At 44.2% G+C, this 21,924-nt stretch overlaps 1 long non-coding RNA gene across 1 annotated transcript in view; it reads right to left on the reverse strand.

The window, feature by feature from the left end:
* Window positions 1-21,924, reverse strand: part of LOC126176472 (uncharacterized) — a 600,873-nt gene that overhangs the window by 354,526 nt on the left and 224,423 nt on the right. The window contains exon 2 of the long non-coding RNA XR_007535641.1: window positions 18,290-18,323. This is a non-coding gene — a long non-coding RNA (uncharacterized LOC126176472). The remainder of the gene's footprint in view (window positions 1-18,289; window positions 18,324-21,924) is intronic.

Genomic DNA, 21,924 nt, shown 5'->3' on the forward strand with positions numbered 1-21,924 from the left:
AGGACAAACACACACACCCATGCCCGAGGGAGGACTCGAACCTCCGCCGGGACCAGCCGCACAGTCCATGCTGGAGCGCCTAGACCGCTCGGCTAATCCCGCGCGGCCGAAATAGTTTCACATTTCATTTATACGCACCAGCTTCTCAAGCATGAGATCGAAAAGTAGTATTACGAAATTTTCATATAAATTTGGAATCATCTTATCCTTCCATAATTTGTGTGATGCCCCATTTCTCCTCCTTCCTCGTTCTAACAAACAATCTTGTCATCACCAATTCTGTAGCTATTCCTGCCATTGTCAAAATTTGTTCGCCGATTAACTGCACTAACCCTGCCAGAATCACAGGTTTAGTTAAATGGTTCAAATGGCTCTGAGCACTATGGGACTCAACTGCTGTGGTCATAAGTCCCCTAGAACTTAGAACTACTTAAACCTAACTAACCGAAGGACAGCACACAACACCCAGCCATCACGAGGCAGAGAAAATCCCTGACCCCACCGGGAATCGAACCCGGGAACCCGGGCGTGTGAAGCGAGAACGCTACCGCACGACCACGAGATGCGGGCACAGGTTTAGTTATCCCGCGATTATTTCGCAGTTAGGCGTAATTACGTGTTCGAACAACACGTTTTCCGCGTTACTTCCAGAACAGAACTTAAGTGGCTGCTGGCCGGCGACTGTACTACTGGTCCTTACCAGTGTAGCGATCTGGCCAAAACTTTTCTGTTTTCATTTTCTTGGATACACCGAGAAGATAATACGTAATATTTCTCACCTGTTACTCCTGTCAGTCGTTTATTTCCATTCTGGTAGTCTGAATCTATGGATTTCGCTAGTAATTATAACAATGCTGATCATTCACAAACCCAATCAACCACGTAATCAGACAGCGATTGGCATTCATCCGTTCGGAGTTACTCCCTCAGCTCGTATAGCACCGTCCCCTTTTGTCTGCGGAAAGTTTATTTCTAGATGAGACGTGGATTCTCCTGACAGAGCCATCACGTACACTATGCATGCATTCAAAAGTCAACTTACGATTCATTCCGAAATCAAAAAGTGTTCAAAAATGTTCAAAAACCAATAGGGAAGCGTTTCAAAATGATATGAATAATCGATAGACAAACGTGCGCTGGACGCTAGGCGATTTGAGAAAGAAGTTTGTTTCCTCACGAATATGAATTTGGCGCTCCCTTTTCCCGGTAGCATCTAGCTGCTTGCTTGCATAGCCAACAACCATATTCCTGTAGCGAGAAGTGGGAGAATCTACTGTCCTGCGCATGCGCATGAGCCCGCGTGACTACTAAAACAAGTCCGAAGCTCGTGGTCGTGCGGTAGCGTTCTCGCTTCCCGCGCCAGGGTTCCCGAGTTCGATTCCCGGCGGGGTCAGGGATTTTCTCTGCCTGGTGATGACTGGGTGTTGTGTGCCGTTCTTAGGTTAGTTAGGTTTAAGTAGTTCTAAGTTCTAGGGGACTGATGACCATAGCTGCTAAGTCCCATAGTGCTCAGAGCCATTTGAACCATTTTTTTTTTTTTTGCTAAAACAAATCGAATGTAAACAATTGCGACTTCGCGCTCATTGTAGGCAATTTGTTGTTACGAAGCACTGCATATCTTCTTAAAGCCTTTGACACATTTTCAATTGGCAGACGCTTGCATGAGCACTGTGTGTCGTTGTTGTACATGACGCATTTCCTCTGCAATTTAAGTTATTTTCGTTTTTTTCTCTCGTTTATATTTTATTGTTAAGTATTATTATGCAGTAACGGGATACAGTAATATCCTTTGTTAGAGTATCGGTTCTTACCAGTCAAAATTACAAAAATTTAACTGAAAACTAAAACAATGAAAAATTCCCGGAAATTTAAAAATATCCCGGGTTTTTCCCGGTTTTCTCCCGGATGAAAAAATTCCCGGGTTTTTCCCGGATCTCCCTGTAGTCCCGGGTCGTATACGCCTTGATATTGTATCGCGCATCCTCGAAATGCGCAGACGCTAGTTTTTGTAACAAGTGCGCCTCATCCTCTCTTGCATATCTGTAATTTTTCTTATGCACTTCACGGTCACATTGCTGCGAGAACACTCATAATCTGTTCTTTTTCTTTTTTTTAGTATGCTGAAAACAATCTTCCATGTACGTAATTATGTTTAGTACAGGCTGCTTGGATAGCGACTGTCCTTTACTACGTTTCATTGGAGACGGGATTTGTGGCTCTCTGTCGGACAAGGATGATGAATTACATGGCTCGACACCTGTTTCAGTTTCACTTTCACTCGATAAGCTCGTGCCGGCCGCTGTGGCCGTGCGATTCTAGGCGCTTCAGTCCGGAACCGCACTGCTGCTGCGGTCGCAGGTTCGAATGCTACCTCGGGCATGGATGTGTGTGATGTCCTTAGGTTAGTTAGGTTTAAGTAGTTCTAAGTTCTAGGGGACTGTTGACCTCAGATGTTAAGTCCCATAGGGCTCAGAGCCATTTCAACCATTTTCACTTGCTAAGCATGTATCGCCATCATTGTACTTATCATGTACATTGTCCGCACAGTCGAGCGTATACGACACCACACATCCCATTGACTCATCTTGCAGATACGCTAATATTTCAAACTCTACTTCCGTCTCACTCTGCGAAATTCCTTAGGATCCCTTTCTGACAAAATGTCGGCAACTTCGGCAACTGTTGTTGTAGATAAATGGCAATGTTTGCTTTGTTCATCATTTCCATTGCTCTGATTTTTATCAACACCACTATCACTGTAGCACACTTTTGAACTATTCGTCGACTAACAGTTCAACTACACACCGTAGCCTCATGCTATGCTCACCATTGGGTACCTCTAGTCCCTCTCCTGTTGCCATTAACAGCCAATATTTGTGGTTGCATGGTGGACTAATGGTTGCATGGTGTCCTAGCACTCAGATGGTCAAATGGTTTCTTGCAAGAGAAATCGCTGTAGTCAACGGGCAAATGGGGGGGGGGGGGGGGCGCTCACAAAACAGTTGACAGGCGGTAATAATACCCAATACCAGAACCCAAAACTAGGGACACTTGGTGCACCCTGCAACCCGGGACGAGTCATGGCATCCCGTAAAAATCGGGACACACCGCGAAAAGTGAGCCATCTGTCAATACTACTGAATATTTTTTTATTTATTTATTTGTTTATTTATTTATTTTTTTGAGGCATCATTCCTCTGAGTGGTTTGATGCGGCCCGCCACGAAATCCTATTCTGTGCTAGCTTCTTCAGAGTAGCGCTTGCAAAATGGCTCTGAGCACTATGGGACTTAACATCTGAGGTCATCAGTTCCCTAGACTTAGAACTACTTAAACCTAACTAACCTAAGGATATCACACACATCCATGCCCGAGGCAGGATTCGAACCTGCGGTCACGTGGTTCCAGACTGAAGCACCTAGAACCGCTCGGCCACAACGGCCGGCGTAGCGCTTGCAACCTGCGTCCTCAGTTATTTGCTAGATGTATCCAGTCTTTGCTTTTCCCTGCAGTTTTTACCCTCCACAATTCCCTTTAGTACTTCTGAAGTTATTCCGTGATGTCTTAACTGATGTCCTACAATTTGGTCGCTTCTTCTTGTCAGTGTTTTCCGTATATTCCTTACCTCGCCGATTCTCCGGAGAACCTCCTCATTCCTTATCTTAACAGTCCACCTAATTTTTAAAATTCATCTGTAGCAGAACACCTCAAATTTTTCGATTCTCTTCTTTTCTAGTTTTCCCACAGTCCATGAGCCATTACCGTACAATGCTGCGCTCCAAACGCACATTCTCAGAAATTTCTTCCCTCAACTTAAGACCTATGTTAGATACTAGTCGAGGTTTCTTGGCCAGGAATGCCGTTTCTGCCATATTTTTTGTGTCCTTTCCCCGTCTGCCTAGGTAGCAGAATTCCTTAACTTCGTATACTTCGACATCCCCAATTGTAATGTTAAGTTTCTCGCTGTTCTCAATTCTGCTACTTCTCAACACTTTCGTCTTTCTTCGATTTATTCTCAATTCATATTTTGTACTCGTTCAAGTGTTCATTCCATTCAACAGATCCAGTAATACTTCGTCACTTTCACTGAGGATACCAATGTCATCGGCAAATGTTATCACTGATATCCTTTCACCTTGAATTTTAATTCCACTCTTGAAATTTTATTTTCATCATTGCTTCTTCGATGCACAGATTGAATAGTAGGGGGCAAAGACCACGTCTCTGTCATACCCCCTCTTCAATCAGAGCGCTTCTTCCACTCTTATTGTTACCTCTTGATTCTTGTGCATATTGTATTTTAGCGGTCTTTCCCTATAGCTTACCCCTCTTTTTCTCAGAGTTTCGAACATCTTGCACCATTTTACATTGTCGAACACTTTTTCCAGGTCGAGAAATTCTATGAACGTGTGTTGATTTTTCTTTAGTCTTGCTTCCATTATCAACCGCAACGTCAGAACTGCCTCTCTGGTGCCTTTACATTTCCTAAAGCCAAACTGATCATCATCTAAAACATCTTCAAATCTTTTCTAGTTTTTGTATGTCATTCTTGTGAGCAACTTGGTTGCATGAACTGTTACGGTGACTGCGCGATAACTGTCGCACTCGTCGGCTCTTGCAGTCTTCGGAATTGTGTGGATTACGTTTTCCCGAAACTCACATGGTTTATCACCAGACTGATACCTGAACGAGATCGAGTCTCAGTCACAGTTTTAATCTGCCAGGAAGTTTCATATGAGCGCATACTCCGCTGCAGAGTGAAAATCTCATTCTGGAAATATCCCCCAGGCTGTGGCTAAGCCATGTCTCCGAAATATCCTTTCTTCCAGGAGTGCTAGATCCGCAAGGTCTGCAGGAGAGCTTCTGTGAATTTTGTAAGGTAGGAGACGAGGTACTGGCGAAATTAAAGCTGTGAGGACGGGTCGTGAGTCGTGCTTGGGTAGCTCAGATGGTAGAGCACTTGCCCGCGAAAGGCAAAGGTCCCGAGTTCGAGTCTCGGTCCGGCACACAGTTTTAATCTGCCAGGAAGTATCAGATTCATACCTTCTACGCTCCAAAGTGAACGGTCGTTTTGTTGGCATTTGCCACAGTAATTTTAGAAATTCTGATGAAATATTATCTATTCCTTGCGCCTTATTATCTCAAATCTTCCATAGCTCTTTTAAATTATGATTGTGTTGCTTGATCCTCTAGCTCTTCTACATCGACCGCTGCTTCTTCGTGTGTCACGTCGTCAGACGTCTTGCCCCTCACAGAGACCTTCAATCCACTTTTTCACCTATCCGCTCTGTATTGCATTTTACAGTGGCATTCCCATTGCACACTTTGCACACATAAAGAGGATGGTCGAAACGGAGGACGCTGTCCGACCAAAGGAAAGACAGATACTTTGCAGAAGGAAGAAAATGGATTTCGTGTAATAATTTTGCCTCCACTTCCTTATTGGAATAATAAAGAAGAGAAGTACACATTTGAAGGCTCTGCCGCACACGGAACTGCGGCTTGCGAAGAACGTACGGAGATGCAGAGGCAGTTAGGTGCGCATTAAAGCGGCCGGCCTAGAACTTGGCCGCCGATTAAAGCGCGACAGCCCGCGGCGGCGAGTGGCGTGCGCGGCCCCAGGCTGCGAGTCCGATGTGCAGATAAGTCGGCGGGATCAATAGCGGCGCCGACTGCAGGTGCGCAGCAGCCGCCGTCGCCACGGAGACGGAAAGCGAGCGCCCGGCTCTCGACACGATACGTGACTGCCGACCCGAACACCGGCGGCACACACTGCTGTCGATTGGATTTGTTCTTATTCTGTTCGAGGCTCGCCATATCGACGGCACGCAGTGAGAGTATGTCAACATCGCTCTCTGCCCCAGATGCCATGAGCACGATTAAAAACATCCCGGTTATCGTGCTTCCATCTCAGACAATAGCAATAAAGTCTTCTGTAATGTCGAACTGCTTATTGTATCTTGATGAACTGCTTAGGTATTTGTTTTGATTGGTCAATTCAAAAAGCTTGTTCTTTAAAACGTCACGGTCATAAACAATCTAAAATCTGGATATAGCCTTTGCAAGAGTATTGATAAATCTTTAATTATCACCTGGAAAAAAATCAAGCTGCGACCACGAAAGTCTCTATTTGCGAGGTGTGATTAAAAAAATTCGATGGCTAATTTTATTAGAAACAAACTATTAAGCTTACATGGAATTTGATTAAAGCTCGTTCAGAGTACAGGGTGTATCAAAAAGAGTCATCCGAATTTAAAAAATCTTTTTCTCGGTTCCATCCCCACCCCTCGTTCCAGCTCTCTCTCTCTCTCTCTCTCTCTCTCTCTCTCTTATTCCGCGCACACACACACACACACACACACACACACAAATTACATACATTCAGCCCTCTCCCAGCAGCCACACCACACCGGTTCTGACGAAACATTCAAAATTAGCGCCTCAACAAATACAAGACCAACGATGAACAAGTGAGTGGCGACAATAACATAACACCTCTCACTGAGAATAGAGTCAGAAGTGTCTGCTCAAATCACGTTTCGCCACATTTTATGTAAGTGCCTGTGAGGTGAACTAGTCGAATGGCGGACATTTGGCACGGCGGACATTTGCCACGCCGGACATTTGCCACACTTGCCCCTTCGCCAGGTAGCGATCCCTCAGGTAAGGGACGCCCTTCCTCGTTACTTCTTCTGTCCGCTTTCAAACCGCCGTCTCCACATCTTACTCGATACAACCAGTACGTAACGGACCTCCTTTTTCGACATCTTGGCGAAATACAGAGCTTCTTTTCCGAAATCGAAATATTTATATCTTTTGGGAAACGAAAGCAATTCCGACGATTATGTCAGTATGTAATTAGTTCTGCCAAGTATAAATATAGATCCCTCTGTCTGTACGGTAGCTTCCTTTCACGCTTACTGATTGCGATAGAAACAGTCGATCGCCATGGGAGCAACAAGAAAGGAATGCTGTAAAGAGAATGCGAATGTACGCTAATGATTTCTTTTTGATCGCTGCATTTCTGCCTACTTTAATTACTACAACTGTATGCCCAAAAGACAATAAGGAAAGAAGAAATGGGTATGTGAATGTTCGAAAAGAAGAACAACATACTCCATATTAATTTGATCTCTAAAATCCGATATCCCTTCCGGCGAAACATTAGTTAATAAAGTGTAGCGGGACAATGTTCAAAACATGACTGAAAGTACGTTCATAAACAGAGATAAGAACATCTATGATTGACATGTCATCTAAAGTCAACGTACAATTTTAAAATGTTAGAAATACGGAAATGAAGTAATACAGAATGCTATGCTTGTAACGTACGTTGTTGTTCTACATTGTTTAGCCCTGGTATTAACAGGGTCACAGAGAAAGCATCCTAGGTTTTGGAGGGAAAAGCCGTAATTGTAATGATCTCCTCTACAACAGATACAAGAAGCACAACTTAAGGAAAAATAATGTAATGTCTGTTCCAGCTCACAAGCGACATTGAAGCAGGTACTTCCTGTGACTTAGTATGGACAGAGGGTATATTCGACGACCAGAATAAATTAATAATAGCTTGCCCCTTTTACCGACCCCCGGTCTCAGATGAAACAGTTGCTGAACATTTCAAAGAAAACTCGAGTCTCATTGCAAATAGGTACCCTACTCATACAATAATAGTTGGCAGTGACTTCAGTCTACCTTCTGTATGTTGATAAAAATACATTGTCAGACCCTACTGTAGGTAGAAAACAACTTCCATAATTGTTCTAAATACTTTTTATAAAATTATTTTGAACAATTAGTTCACGAGGCCATTCAAATTGTAAATGGTTACGAAAACACACTTGACCTCTTAGCCACAAATAATCCTGAGCATCACGACGGGTACAGGAATTAGTGAACTCACAGTCGTAGCGAGGCTCAATTCCGTAACAAAGAAATTCACCAAAACTAAATGCGAAATATATATATTTATAAAAGCAACTAAAAATTCGGTTGATGTCTTTCTCCAATCCTTCCAAACTATGTAAGTGAAGACCATATGTGGCTTAAGTTCAAAGAAATAGCATCAACAGCACTCGAGAGATTCATACCAAATAAATTAATATCAGACGGAATTGATCCCCCATGGTGCACAAAACACGACAGAAAGCTGCTGCAGGAGCACCGAAAAAGGGACGTATACTTTAGACGAGCGCAAAATCTCCAAGATTGGCGAAGTTTTACTGTGGCTCGAAATTTGGTGCGGATTTCAATGCGAGATGAATTTAATAGTTTCCACAACGAAACTCTCTCTAGAAATGTGTCGAAAAATGCATAGAGATTCTGGTCCTATGTTAAGAAAACCAGCGGAAAGGCTCAGTAAGTACCTCTACTGCGGTCGGGCGGCGAGTGAGGACGATGGGGAGGAGGAGGAGGGGAGGGTGAGACAAGGGACCGAACCCTTCGGAGCAGGTAAAACCGTGGCAAATGTCCGCCGTGGCAAATGTTCGGTGTGGCAAATGTCCGCACACCGAACCAGTCATCGAAAGTTTTGTGAAAACCTGTCTGGAAACAGTGCACTGAATAGCTGTTGATCAAGACTCCAACCAGACACGCAACAGGACGAAGAAATGTAAGTACACAAACGCTCATAACCTCTATCCACGGAAAAGTTCTCAATAAATACGCATAATTTTTTTCATGGCAAGCTGTCAAAAAAAACGACAAAAAAGGCACAGAAAACGGTGTATAATAATACAGTTCATCTAGCGATTCAAGTTTAAGGTGAGCGTCTAAACAAAACAAAGCAAATTGCACATATTGTAATTCTTAGGCCTACAACAGTTAAATTATTATGACATCTGATATTGTACTTTACAGATATAAAAATTTGACCCACAGGCGATGACACATAGGTATCGAAACATGTCTGGGTAAATTTAAAAAAACTAATTGTGCTTGCATATGGTTGATTTTCAAAACAACGCAAGTCTATAAAGTCGTTTTCTTCATCACTACCCCATCAAATGTAGCTTGAATCGAGCAGTCAAATCAATTTTCATATTTCTGAATAATCGGATCCACCAAAAATTGGGAAAGTGTCATTATCCTGCCCTACACCGTCTTCCGTTCGATGATGATGTTTGGTTTAGTTGAGCGCTCAACTGCGCGGTCATCAGCGCCCACTTCTGTTGACTAACGCCTTCTCAACTTGGAAGTCACAACATTTAAAATGTTCGCCGGACGAAACCATTACACATTTGGTGAGGAAGAGAGCAACAGTGACGTCACAGCCAGCGGCTACGTAACGGCGAGGACACTGCGACATGGCAATCGTTTACCAGTCGACAATGGCCTAGCAGAGGTCGATTCAAAGCTCGTGGGATTTTAACCATCTGACGCGGCTGGATGTCCGAGAAGATTTTATTAATTGATGGTTTCGTTCATTTTTGCTGTATATGTATGGCAGTACTGAAACACGTACACTAATCACGTCAACTACTTGCTGAGGCAACGGACTGGCTGGCGTGTTAATCCCCTCTCCCCTTCCTCCACGACTGTGAGCGTTGTTGCGTACAAAATAAGCGCAACACAATTGCAGGCGTGGTTAGAAATGTAAGATGGGTCTATGTACAAATGTTTGAGTAAAAAATTGTTGTTCGAGCCGAGGGATGTTCCCTGTCCGCAGTGACATAATATGCGCGTCACACGTATCACTGGAAAACAAAAACTACGGTTTGATTACGCTGTGGAGAGGCTGTCCCTGAGCTCCTGAGCTCGGACACGTGACCTTTCGAGGCGTGGGTCGCCGACAAGTGGCTGTAGTTCTTGGAAATCTTGCTTCCGAAGCCACTCGTCTTTCCTAAAAACACACTCGTGCTGCCTCTAAACGACTGGGATTATCAGCGCCTCGTTGCCAGAGCGCAGATAACGGTCGCAGCGAGGCGCACCGCTGCAGTCGGTTCTCAAAGGCACGGGTCGCCCTTCGTGCTGCATGTATTCTGCGCTGACGGAGTTGTGTTCTCCACACGACTAGCGTCCGATATTTAATAATCTATGCGAACTTATTTAACAGACACAACTTGAAATACAGCAGCTAGCATCGATAGTAGGGATGAAAAAATATTTGGTAACACCGAAACTTAACAAATTACCATGCCTATTAAAGTGTAGGAAACCCGATGGCACTCAAAACAACTTCCAGTCCTCTCGAAGGGGATAAATACAGATCCTGTATCGTTTTCAAGGGAATCTTCTTCCATTCTTCCAGCAAAATAGTGGCAAATTCAGGTAACGATTATGGAAGTGAATAGCGGTACGCACCCGTCTCTCCAAAGGAGACCACAAAGACTCAATAATGGAGCGATCTGGTGACTGTGTTGGCCAAGGGATATGCGACAATTTATCTTCGTGCTCACAAAACCAGCCCGCATCTCGTGGTCGTGCGGTAGCGTTCTCGCTTCCCACGCCCGGGTTCCCGGGTTCGATTCCCGGCGGGGTCAGGGATTTTCTCTGCCTCGTGATGGCTGGGTGTTGTGTGCTGTCCTTAGGTTAGTTAGGTTTAAGTAGTTCTAAGTTCTAGGGGACTGATGACCATAGATGTTAAGTCCCATAGTGCTCAGAGCCATTTGAACCATTTCACAAAACCAGTTCTGGACGATGAGAGTTATGTGAACAGGGCCCGAATCCTTCCTCGGTCATGGATGTGTGTGATGTCCTTAGGTTAGTTAGGTTTACGTAGTTCTAAGTCTAGGGGACTGATGACCTCAGATGTTTAGTCCCATAGTGCTTAGAGCCATTTGAACCATTCAACACAACATCACCATTGAGTAACAAACAAAGTACCAGGGAATGGACCTTACCAGACAAAATGGTGACGACCTTTGCAGAGTAGCCATAGTGCCCATGGAATATCACTATATAGTTGCCCAAATCGCCACCGAACACCCGCTATGTTTCACTCTTGCGTCGTAAACTCGGCCAGAAGTTGAAAACAGTACGAATAAAGATTCATCCGACCAAATGAAATTCTTCCATTGCCTCGTGGTCCAGGTCTCATGGCTTCGGCACTACGATTTCTTGTTAGGGCCATTTGTGTCGCTGGTGAGTGGTTTTGGAATTAAAACCCGCCCTGCAATTCCTAGCTTATGGGGCTCCCTGAGTGATGTTTTGGTGCTGACTGGGTTCGCGATTGCGGCATTCGTTTCTGCAGAGACTTTTGCGTTTCTCTTCCTCTTATTTGCGTCACAATGCTCTTCAATGACCGTCTGTCACGATCACGCAGCACACTCTTGCATGCGCATTGTGACTTAGCTTCCCTTGTATGCGGTGTAAATTCTCGATGCAGAGCCTCTCGAACCACCGAACACTTCTGCTGCCTTGGTCACGGAAGCAACCGTCATTCGAGCACCAACAATTTGCCCACGTTCGAATTTAGTTAGCTCCGACATAATGCACTCAGAACTACACAGAACACTGTATAGCCCTGGGTTCGGTGTGGGACGGCGGAGGGGTGAAGTGGACTGCGGTAGTCGTCGTGGGGTTATGGATCACTGCGGCTGCGGCGGGGTTGGAGCCTCTCCGTCGTTTCTAGGTCCCCGGTTAACATACAGTACAATACACGGAACACTGTTATGACCATGACTGATACAACACAACAGCGCAACCCGCAGACTCGGCACTGATTTTCAAGCGTGCACTTTTCGCGGAGTTTCCATACTTTTGTCCAACCACTGCAATAGTGTGGGCTTGCACGGCCAGAGACTGCTTGAATAAAGACCTTTTGTGTGTTAGGCCACGCTATTACGGAACACTAAAAACAGCGTTTCGGTCACCTTTGTGGTCATTCTCTGCAGTGTGACTGAACTAGTCGCCTTGAAGAGGGTCGTTGTGAGGTCGATCGAAACGTACATTTTGTAGTTGTGGTGAGGCCAAACACGTAAGAGAATCTTTTTCACATTCAAGCAAAGCCCTTGTTTTCAGAAAATAGCAAGCTACCGCAATACCTTTTTTCCATTACACAGTTGGTGAAAACAGTAACTATATTACAGTTGGTATGATTAATAGCAGTAAGTCATTATTAGATTTTAATATCCATTTTTCCTTGAACTTTTTCACAGTCATCATCGCAAGAATTCAGTGGAACACAATTCAAAGTGAGCAATAGACATGAAACTCCTCTCATTTTCCCGCAACCTATTCATGCTTGTTGATTTGACTGTAGTATAGGAACCTTGCTCTGCTGTACGTACACTATGTGATCAAAAGTATCCGGACACTCCCAAAAACATACGTTTTTCATATTAGGTGCATTGTGCTGCCACCTACTGCCAGGTACTCCATCAGCGACCTCAGTAGTCATTAGACATCGTGAGACAGCAGAATGGGGCGCTCCGCGGAACTCACGGACTTAGAATGTGGACAGGTGATTGGGTGTCACTTGTGTGTCACACGTCTGTACGCGAGATTCCCATACTCCTAAACATTCCTAGGTCCACTGCTTCCGATGTGATAGAGAAGTGGAAACGTGAAGGGACACGCACAGCACAAAAGAGTACAGGGCGACCTCGTCTGTTCACTGGCAGAGACAGCTGACAGTTGAAGACGGTCGGAATTCCAAACTGCATCAGGATCCACTGCAAGTACTATGACAGTTAGGCGGGAGGTGAGAAAACATGGAATTCATGGTCGAGCGGCTGCTCGTAAGCCACACATCACCCCGGTAAATGCCAAACAACGCCGCGCTTGGTGTAAGGAGTGTAAACACTGGATGATTGAACAGTGGAAAAACGTTGTGTGGAGTGACGAATCACGGTACACAATGGGTCGATCCGATTGCAGGGTGTGGGTATGGTGAATGCCTGGTGAACGTCATCTGCCATCGTGTGTAGTGCCAACAGTAAAATTCGTAGGCGGTGATGTTATGGTGTGGTCGTGTTTTTCATGGAGGGGGCTTGCACCCGTTGTTGTATTGCTTGGCACTGTCACAGCACAGGTCCACATTAATGTTTTAGGCATCTTCTTGCTTCCCACTGTTGATGAGCAATTGGAGGATGGCGATGGCATCTTTCAACACGATCGAGCACCTGTTCATAAAGCACGGCCTGTAGCGGAGTGGTTACACGACAGTAACGGAGTGGTCTGCACAGAGTCCTGACTTGAAACCTACAGAACACCTTTGGGATGTTTTGGAACGCCGACTTCGTGCCAGGCCTCGCCGACCGACATCGATACCTCTCCTCAGTGCAGCACTCCGTGAAGAATGGCCTGCCAGTCGCCAAGAAACCTTCCAGCACCTGATTGAACGTATGCCTGCGAGAGTGGAAGCTGTCATCAAGGCTAAGGGTGGGCCAACACCATATTGAATTCCAGCAATACCGATGGAGGGCGCCACGAACTTGCAAGTCATTTTCAGCCAGGTGTCCGGATACTTTTGATCACATAGTGTATGTGATAAAAGTCGCTTTTAGCATTTTCCACAGGCGTTGATCGATGACTCACGTAACTACTACGTTCATTTGTTGACCACTGTAAATGTGACAGGTGAAGAACAGTGTGAGTTTATAGAACCATAATTCCGTGCAAGCTGCGTTCTTCTCCACGGTGTTTGTTTAGACAAGCTTGTATTTGTACACATTTCACTAAGAAGAAAAGTTGTCAGAGTAAAGGGCAAGAGACTAATAGGCAAAGCGCCCCACTTTTTATGAGAAGAGAGCTACCGCCAGGTCACGGTTCGTGTCTCACAGTTACACTACCATTCCACATGAAATTGTTCTGACATTTGCTTTCAGTCATCTTACAAACCGGATGAGACATACATTAGAACGAGCGCACTTAGAATTACCGAGCACACTTAGAATTACACGTCGGCTCCTTTGAGTACGAAGTCGCACGTAAGTACCGCATCAGGTTTCAACATAACTGCGCTAGCCTATGGGGCTGCAAATTTCCCCAGAGTAATGGGCAGACACAAAAGTCTTTTATTATTTAACTGTACGTTTAGTTTCGTCAGAATCGATAAGGCAGTCGACATGTACCGTTCACATGGTGGCAAATGACAGGTATGTATCTAATTGACCGGACAGGATCTAACACACAAGCTTGTGTCGTTTCGAAGGAGATAGGTCAATCATACCGACGGCCAAGATCTGCTGGTAATAAATGGATAGTGCTTTGCGATCGTAAAGGGAAACATTTAGAAAATAAAACAAACGCAACACTAATTAGGCCTACTAGAAGGCGTTCAGCAATATCCTTTTCGTTGTTGTACGAGCGCACTCCACAAGGAAGTGTTATTACAGTTTTACAGGCGCTGACTTACCTACGCATCTTTTGCTTTATGTAACAGATAAAATTTTATGAAGGTATTACAATCGGGTACAGAAATGCCTGTCAGTGTGCCAGGAGTCACTACAGCAGACATTTTCGACCCTGCTCACAAGATAAGGAAGTAAGGAAAATTATGGTTTGACATCCTGTCGACACGACGTCATCAGAGACAAGCAAAAGTTCGGATGGCGAAGGAAATGGACGTACGCTTTTCCAGAGAACAATCTGACATTTGCCTTAAACGATTTAGAAAAACCGAGGTCGGTGGTCTGAACTGGCGTACTCCTGAATGCGAGTGCAGTGTCTTACGAATGTGCCGCCCCACTCGGTCATGTGCACAGGTAACGGATGAAAATCCAGTATAATGCAATATAAGCACGCGATAAAGCATTTGAATGTCAGTGGGCATGCAAAATTCTTCTCTCGATAACAAAGGCAGTTGTCTACAGTGAGGTTTATCGACTTTCAATGAGAAAGGCTAAGAAAGCAAATTGTACTCAGCATAAACTCTAAAGGCACTGTTAATTTAATGCGCACAGTATCAACCAAGACATATTACTACAAAGCACGCTCTTGTATTATTATGCCCTCTTACCTACGAGAAGTTCAATCCACAAAGACATCTGAGGAAATAGTGTGAAGTAGAATACTATTCATTCTCGGCCTGAGCATTCTGCACACAAAGAAATTTAGGTGGAGTAAAACATTGATATACGCCCGCCACCGATGCTTTCGTTGAATAGAATAATTACAATAATCACAGATTTTTTCTCTTCCTTTATGTGCCACTAATTATCCGGGGTTGCGTGGTTGCTTCTCTTCCCCAGCAGGCCTTTCTCTATTATTTTTACAAGTCTGTCCCTCTTTTACGTCGATTGTTATGATACGGGATATCGACATTGTCCCCAGCGAGTCTTGCGATCCAGAAAACCATGAAACCGCCACTATTATCGGCCATTTTCGGTTATTTTTACATGTCACTCCCTTCCTGGCCGCATCCTCAGGATTGTGTTTTTATCAGTATTTTCTTCCGGACGGCAGATCATAAGGATACCAAAAATGGTTCAAATGGCTCTAAACTCTATGGGACTTAATATCTGAGGTCATTAGTCCCCTAGACTTAGAACTGCTTAAACCTAACTAACCTAAGGACATCACACACATCCATGCCCGAGGCAGGATTCGAACCTGCGACCGTAGCAGCCGCGTGGTTCCGGGATGAAGCGGCTAGAACCGCTCGATCACAGCGGCTACGGGTACCAAGTTTGGCTGAAATCATCGCCAAGTTCTCACCCCTCCTCTAGATATTCTAGGTGTACGCTGCATCCAGACTTTCCATGACTGACTGAAATTGCTCTACACGTTCTAGAGTTACGCTGCTAAATCTTCTAAATCCTTCCCCTTCCACACAGCAGCTACACTAAGTAAGAACATCAAGTTTAGCTGCAACTGCTAAAGGCTTTCTTCAGAGCTATACTGCAAATCACACACCCACCCACCCACCCACCCTCACACACACACACACACACACACACACACACACACACACACACACACAAAGATTTACGTGTTTATATTGTATACAATAAAGCAGGTCAGCAACTGGAAGCAGTTAATTCTATAAATTATCTAGGAGTAGGCATTAGGGGTGATTTAAAATGGAATGACCATATCAAATTAATCGTCGGTAAAGCAGATGTCAGACTGAAATTCATTGGATGAATCCTAAGGAAATGCAGTCCTAAAACAAAGGAAGTAGGTTACAGTACACTTGTTCGCCCATTGCTTGAATACTGCTCACTGGTGTGGGATCCGTACCAGATACGGTTGATAGAAGAGATAGAGAAGATCCAACGGAGAGCAGCGCGCTTCGTTACAGGATCATTTAGTAATCGCGAAAGCGATACGGAGATGATAAACTCCAGTGGAAGACTCTGCAAGAGAGACGCTCAGTACGGTACGGGCTTTTGTTGAAGTTTCGAGAACATACATTCACCGAGGAGTCAAGCAGTATATTGCTCCCTCCTACGTATATCTCGCGAAGAGACCATGAGGATAAAATCAAAGAGATTAGAGCCCACACAGAGACATACCGACAATCTTTCTTTCCATGAACAATACGAGACTGGAATAGAAAGGAGAAGCGATAGAGATACTCAAGGTACTCTCCGCTACACACCGTCAGGTGGCTTGCGGAGTAGGGATGTAAATGTAGATGTAGATGAACACGAATTATTTTCTTCGTTAAATTATTATAATAATACATTTATTGCAGCCAAATAGCCACACAAGTTTAGAAAGTAGAAATAGAAATTTTACACACATTGGTTTGCACCATCATTTATTGACCGTATCCTTTTAGTGTAGAGTTTTACATTGTAACATTCGCATATCTGGTTACACAGTTTCGCTCACACACTGTTCATGGTCCAAGATATGTTGTATTGTTTCACATGAGGTGGTGGAAACCTTGGGCTTCTATCCTAGTAATCAGGTGTCTCATTTTGAAGTTTTCCTTTGTTCATGTTCGGTGAATGACTGCTTCTGTACCATATTTATTACAAGGAAATGATAAACATAAATAAACAAATCAAGTCGTTCAGCGGAGTGTCTGCGTTCATGAAGCTGCTCTCAGATCCTGTACCCATATTTTTCACATATCGTAAACTGACTTTAGTATTTACATTGTATTTTAGACCTTTATGTAATAATTAAATTCGCGTATTACTCAGTTTGACGTTTATAATAGCAAAGGGACGGGAGTAGAGTGGTGATTGCATTTGCGCCTCAGATTTGTCGCTGTTCCGTGTTGTTTAAATTACTTTACTTTCTCGTCAACCTTCTGTTTCATCTCTTCTACAGTACCATGAGAGTACCTTTCAATTTTACAATTATATGGGAGGAGTGAGTGGTATCACTAATGAAACGAACAAAACGAACAAAACCGCGCACGCACGCGTTCACATACCCCCCCCCCCCCCCCCACACACACACACACAACAGAGAGAGAGAGCGAGAGAGAGAGAGAGAGAGAGTAGTCATTAGTTCGCGCACGTTAGTAAAAGCATATAGAAAAGACGACCGCATCACATAAAACAGTAAGAAATTCGTGCAAGTAGCATGGAAGCCACGAATTTCGCGGTGCAGCACCTTATTAGGTACTTCTCACAATAAAATAACGCAATCACTTAATTCCGTATAGTGTGACAGAGAACACATACCAGCGTCTGGCCGGCCCTGTGGCCATGCGGTTCTAAGCGCTTCAGTTTGGAACCGCGTGACCCCTACGGTCGCAGGTTCGAATCCTGCCTCGGGCATGGATGTGTATCATGTCCTTAGGTTAGTTAGGTTTAAGTAGTTCTAAGTTCTAGGGGACTGATGACCTCAGAAGTTAAGTCCCATAGTGCTCAGAGCCATTTCAACCATTTTGAACCAGCGTCTGACAGAAAACATCTAAGTAATACCCAGCGAAGAGAGCTGAAAATACTATAAGTCTAGATTAACTGCTCGAGTCTTCTTTCCTATCTTCCAGCCAAACTGTTAGCGAAATCACAATTTCGTCACAGGCGACTGACGACTACAAGAAATAAAAGGAATCCGCTTTGGTGGACATAAGGACTTACAGTAGTTCCAAAGGACCTTATAAGGATATCTTATACTCAGTAAAATACTTCATTATTTCTGACTGGGGAAAACTCATCAATGCAACGGAGAAAATTAAGCTGTAGCATCCCCCTTTTCGACGGCCACACAATATGGCCGAAAGACCGCAACAACTGAACAAGCGTAGACTTGTGGTGGTTTTTTATGTTCGTTTTTGTTTTCTTACGTCTCACAAAATACTGATCACAAGTGTGCAAAAATTAACTCTTGACATAAATACGCTCTTTGCAAACATTAACTAAGTGACTCGACATATCTAGTATCTCGCAGTTGCACGCTCCATAGAGACTGGAATGCGAGTGGTGAGGGCATTGCATTACCTGCGAATTTCCCCGTAAACAGTCGGAGCTGCACCTGAAAAACAAAAAAATACATCGTGAATCAACATGTTAGAACACTGCCTTTCACTGTGTTTAACATTAAGTGAAATGTTTCGTTACTGATCTGAGCTTACATAACCACCAAGGAGTGCACAGTATTTAACGTACAATAGGCCAAGTCGACGATAATGCTAACGTGTATCGTAGTTTGTAAACTAAGGTGTGTTCCACAAACAAAGAAAACCCTCGGAACTGCATAGTGTACCTTATCTTCGTTACGATCAGACGAACTAGTTTACAAAATGGCCGAACTCTAATTCGGATGCACCAATCCTGAATTCCGTTGGTGTCCTCAAAATGCTTCGCTGTTCCCTCACATTTACACTCAAGTACAACACGTAACGTGCTTCTACGAGATCTTCGACGGAATATCCACAACTATATCTCATCTAAAGCAACGCAATACTTTTCATCTGCGTCCGTACTCTGCAAACCACAGTGGAGTGACTGGGAGTGGGCTATTTCCCATTTTAGCACATATTAGGGTATCTTAACGTTCAATTCACGTTTGGAGCGCGGAAACAACGCCTCTCTGCGCACTGTAGTAAGTTTAATCTTGTCTTCGCGGTTCCTACGTGAGCAATACGTAGGAGGCTATTCTTAGGTTCTGCAATTCAAACCGGTCCTTGGAACGTCAGGCTTCCTCGGGATAGTTGGCGACTACGTTCAGGTGCCTGCCAGATCAGGTTTGCAGCATTTCCGAAACGCTCTTCCATAATTCAAACCGATGACTATTCGTGCTGCCCCACCTTCTATTGTTCATTTAATTTTTCATGTTAAGTCTATGTACTTCGTTCTGTGGACGCTATCGTCATCAGAAAATTAAAAGTATTCTTTTGTTTTGGTGTGTTAGCAACCGTAGTTCTAACATGATATTTATTTACGAAAGTCGGTGTTTTCGTTTTCAGTATTGATATTGTCATGTTATATTAGATACTTGTACGGTCTAGGTATGAAATCTACAACGAATAATCAGAAGTCGATTAGAGTTTTTTGCTCAGTTTTTGCTGTAAGAAAGTCACAGATTTCCTCGTTTGGATTATTGGCCCAACTATCTGTACTACTTGGCTCCTTACTTAGCTTGCATTTATCGCAAATCTCTTGCCCAACGTAAAGTCCCGAGAGACTGGAAAAAAGCGCAGGTGACGCCTGTATATAAGAAGGGTAGAAGGACGGATCCTCAAAATTACAGACCAATATCCTTAACATTGGTTTGTTGCAGGATTCTCGAACATATTCTCAGTTCGAATATAATGAATTTCCTTGAGACAGAGAAGTTGCTGTCCATGCATCAGCAAGGCTTTAGAAAGAATCGCTCCTGCGAAACGCAACTCGCCCTTTTTTCACATGATATCTTGCGAACCATGGATGAATGGTATCAGACGGATGCCACATTCCTTAACTTCCGGAAGCGTTTGACTCGGTGCCCCACTGCAGACTCCTAACTAAGATACGAGCTTATGTGAGTGGCTCGAAGACTTCTTAAGTAATAGAACCCAGTACGTTGTCCTCGATGGTGAGTGTTCGTCGGAGATGAGGGTATCATCTGGAGTGCCCCAGGGAAATGTGGTAGGTCCGCTGTTGTTTTCTATCTACATAAATGAACTTTTGGATAGGGTAGATAGCAATGTGCGGCTGTTTGCTGATGATGCTGTGGTGTACGGGAAGGTGTCGTCGTTGAGTGACTGCAGGAGGATGGAATATGACTTGGATAGGATTTGTGATTGGTGTAAAGAATGGCAGCTAACTGTAAATAAAGATAAATGTAAATTAATTCAGATGAATACGGAAAAATGTTTGAACACTCCAGTAGTAGTGTAGCGCTTGACACAGTCACGTCGATTAAGTATTTGGGCGTAACATTGCAGAGCGATATGAAGTGGGACAAGCACGTTATGGCAGTTGTGGGGAAGGCGGATAGTCGTCTTCGGTTCATTGGTAGAATTTTGGGAAGATGTGGTTCATCTGTAAAGGAGACCGCTTATAAAACACTAATACGACCTATTCTTGAGTACTGCTTGAGAGTTTGGGATCCCTATGAGGTCGGATTGAGGGAGGACATAGAAGCAGTTCAGAGGCGGGCTGCTAGATTTGTTACTGGTAGGTTTGATCATCCCGCGAGTGTTACGGAAATGCTTCAGGAACTGGGGTGGGAGTCTCTAGAGGAAAGGAGGCGTTCTTTTCGTGAATCGCTACTGAGGAAATTTAGAGAACCAGCATTTGAGGCTGACTGTAGTACAATTTTACTGCCGCCATCTTACATTTCGCGGAAAGACCACAAAGATAAGATAAGAGAGATTATGGCTCGTACAGAGGCATATAGGCAGTCATTTTTCCCTCGTTCTGTTTGGGAGTGGAACAGGGAGAGAAGATGCTTGTTGTGGTACGAGGTACCCTCCGCCACGCAACGTATGGTGGATTGCGGAGTATGTATGTATATGTAGATGTAGATGTACTTTGCAAATACCTGAACAATAGCGGAAATGTGTTTAATAGGATATGTGATTCGAAGTTTTTCCTTAACTCATGACACGCTGGTGAGGACACAATTTGGTCAACGGACATGACGTGTGAAGTGCCTCGTTATCGATGCGGCAATTGATAGTCGCGTTCTCGGGACTGTCACACCCTCTGACTTTGCACACCACTCGGAGATTCTTGCGTCTTTCTACCTATGATCATATAACGACCAATTACCACGATAACAGCATCGTGTAAAAAGGCAAAGTTTCGCGTTCTGACCCAGAGGGTATAATAGGTCCCGATTGACTGCCATGTCTTCCTCTACCAATGGCGTCACCGGATGCGATTTGAACGGACAAGTGGTCAGCACACCGCTCTCCCGGTCGTTGTTGTATTTCTGGACCTTGGAACCGCCACTAAACGATTGAGTAACTCCTGAGTTGGTCTCACGAGGTTGTGTGCACCACGTACCAGTCCTCCCACCGAGGAAAAGTACCTGGCAGTACGGGGACTCGAACCCGGGTCCTTCGCATAACAGTCGTCCGCGCTGACCACTCAGCAACAGAGGCGGACAATAGTGCCAAACAAAAAAATTTCACCAACATCGGCACATTTGCAGCTTCCTCGACTTCTCCATCCCTGAAGAGGTAATGAAGTGTTAGACGATGAATGATCGTAAACTTCACACTAACAACAATAGACGTATATTACACAAGTTACTCACCTTTATACCTATATTCTTATTTCTGTTAGCAAAGCAATGCAATGATTTGCTAACTATCGGTTCTAGGCGCTTCAGTCCGAAACCGCGCTGCTGCTACGGTCGTAGGTTCGAATCCTGCCTCGGGCATGGATGTGTGTGATGTCCTTAGGTTAGTTAGGTTTAAGCAGTTCTAAGTCTAGGGGACTGATGACGTCAGATGTTAAATCCCATAGTGCTTAGCGCCATTTGAACCATTTGCAAACTATCGAGCCTCACGATTGCCGTACAAGAGTATTCGTATACCGTTTACGAATAGCAAAAATTATGTAATTTATTTTAATTCCCTCATTATTGAGAAGACTTTTATTTTTGACATTGTTCCCTTTTTTGGGTCATCAGTCTTCTAACT

Source organism: Schistocerca cancellata, chromosome 1, assembly GCF_023864275.1.
Source record: "Schistocerca cancellata isolate TAMUIC-IGC-003103 chromosome 1, iqSchCanc2.1, whole genome shotgun sequence".
Classification (NCBI taxonomy): domain Eukaryota; kingdom Metazoa; phylum Arthropoda; class Insecta; order Orthoptera; family Acrididae; genus Schistocerca; species Schistocerca cancellata.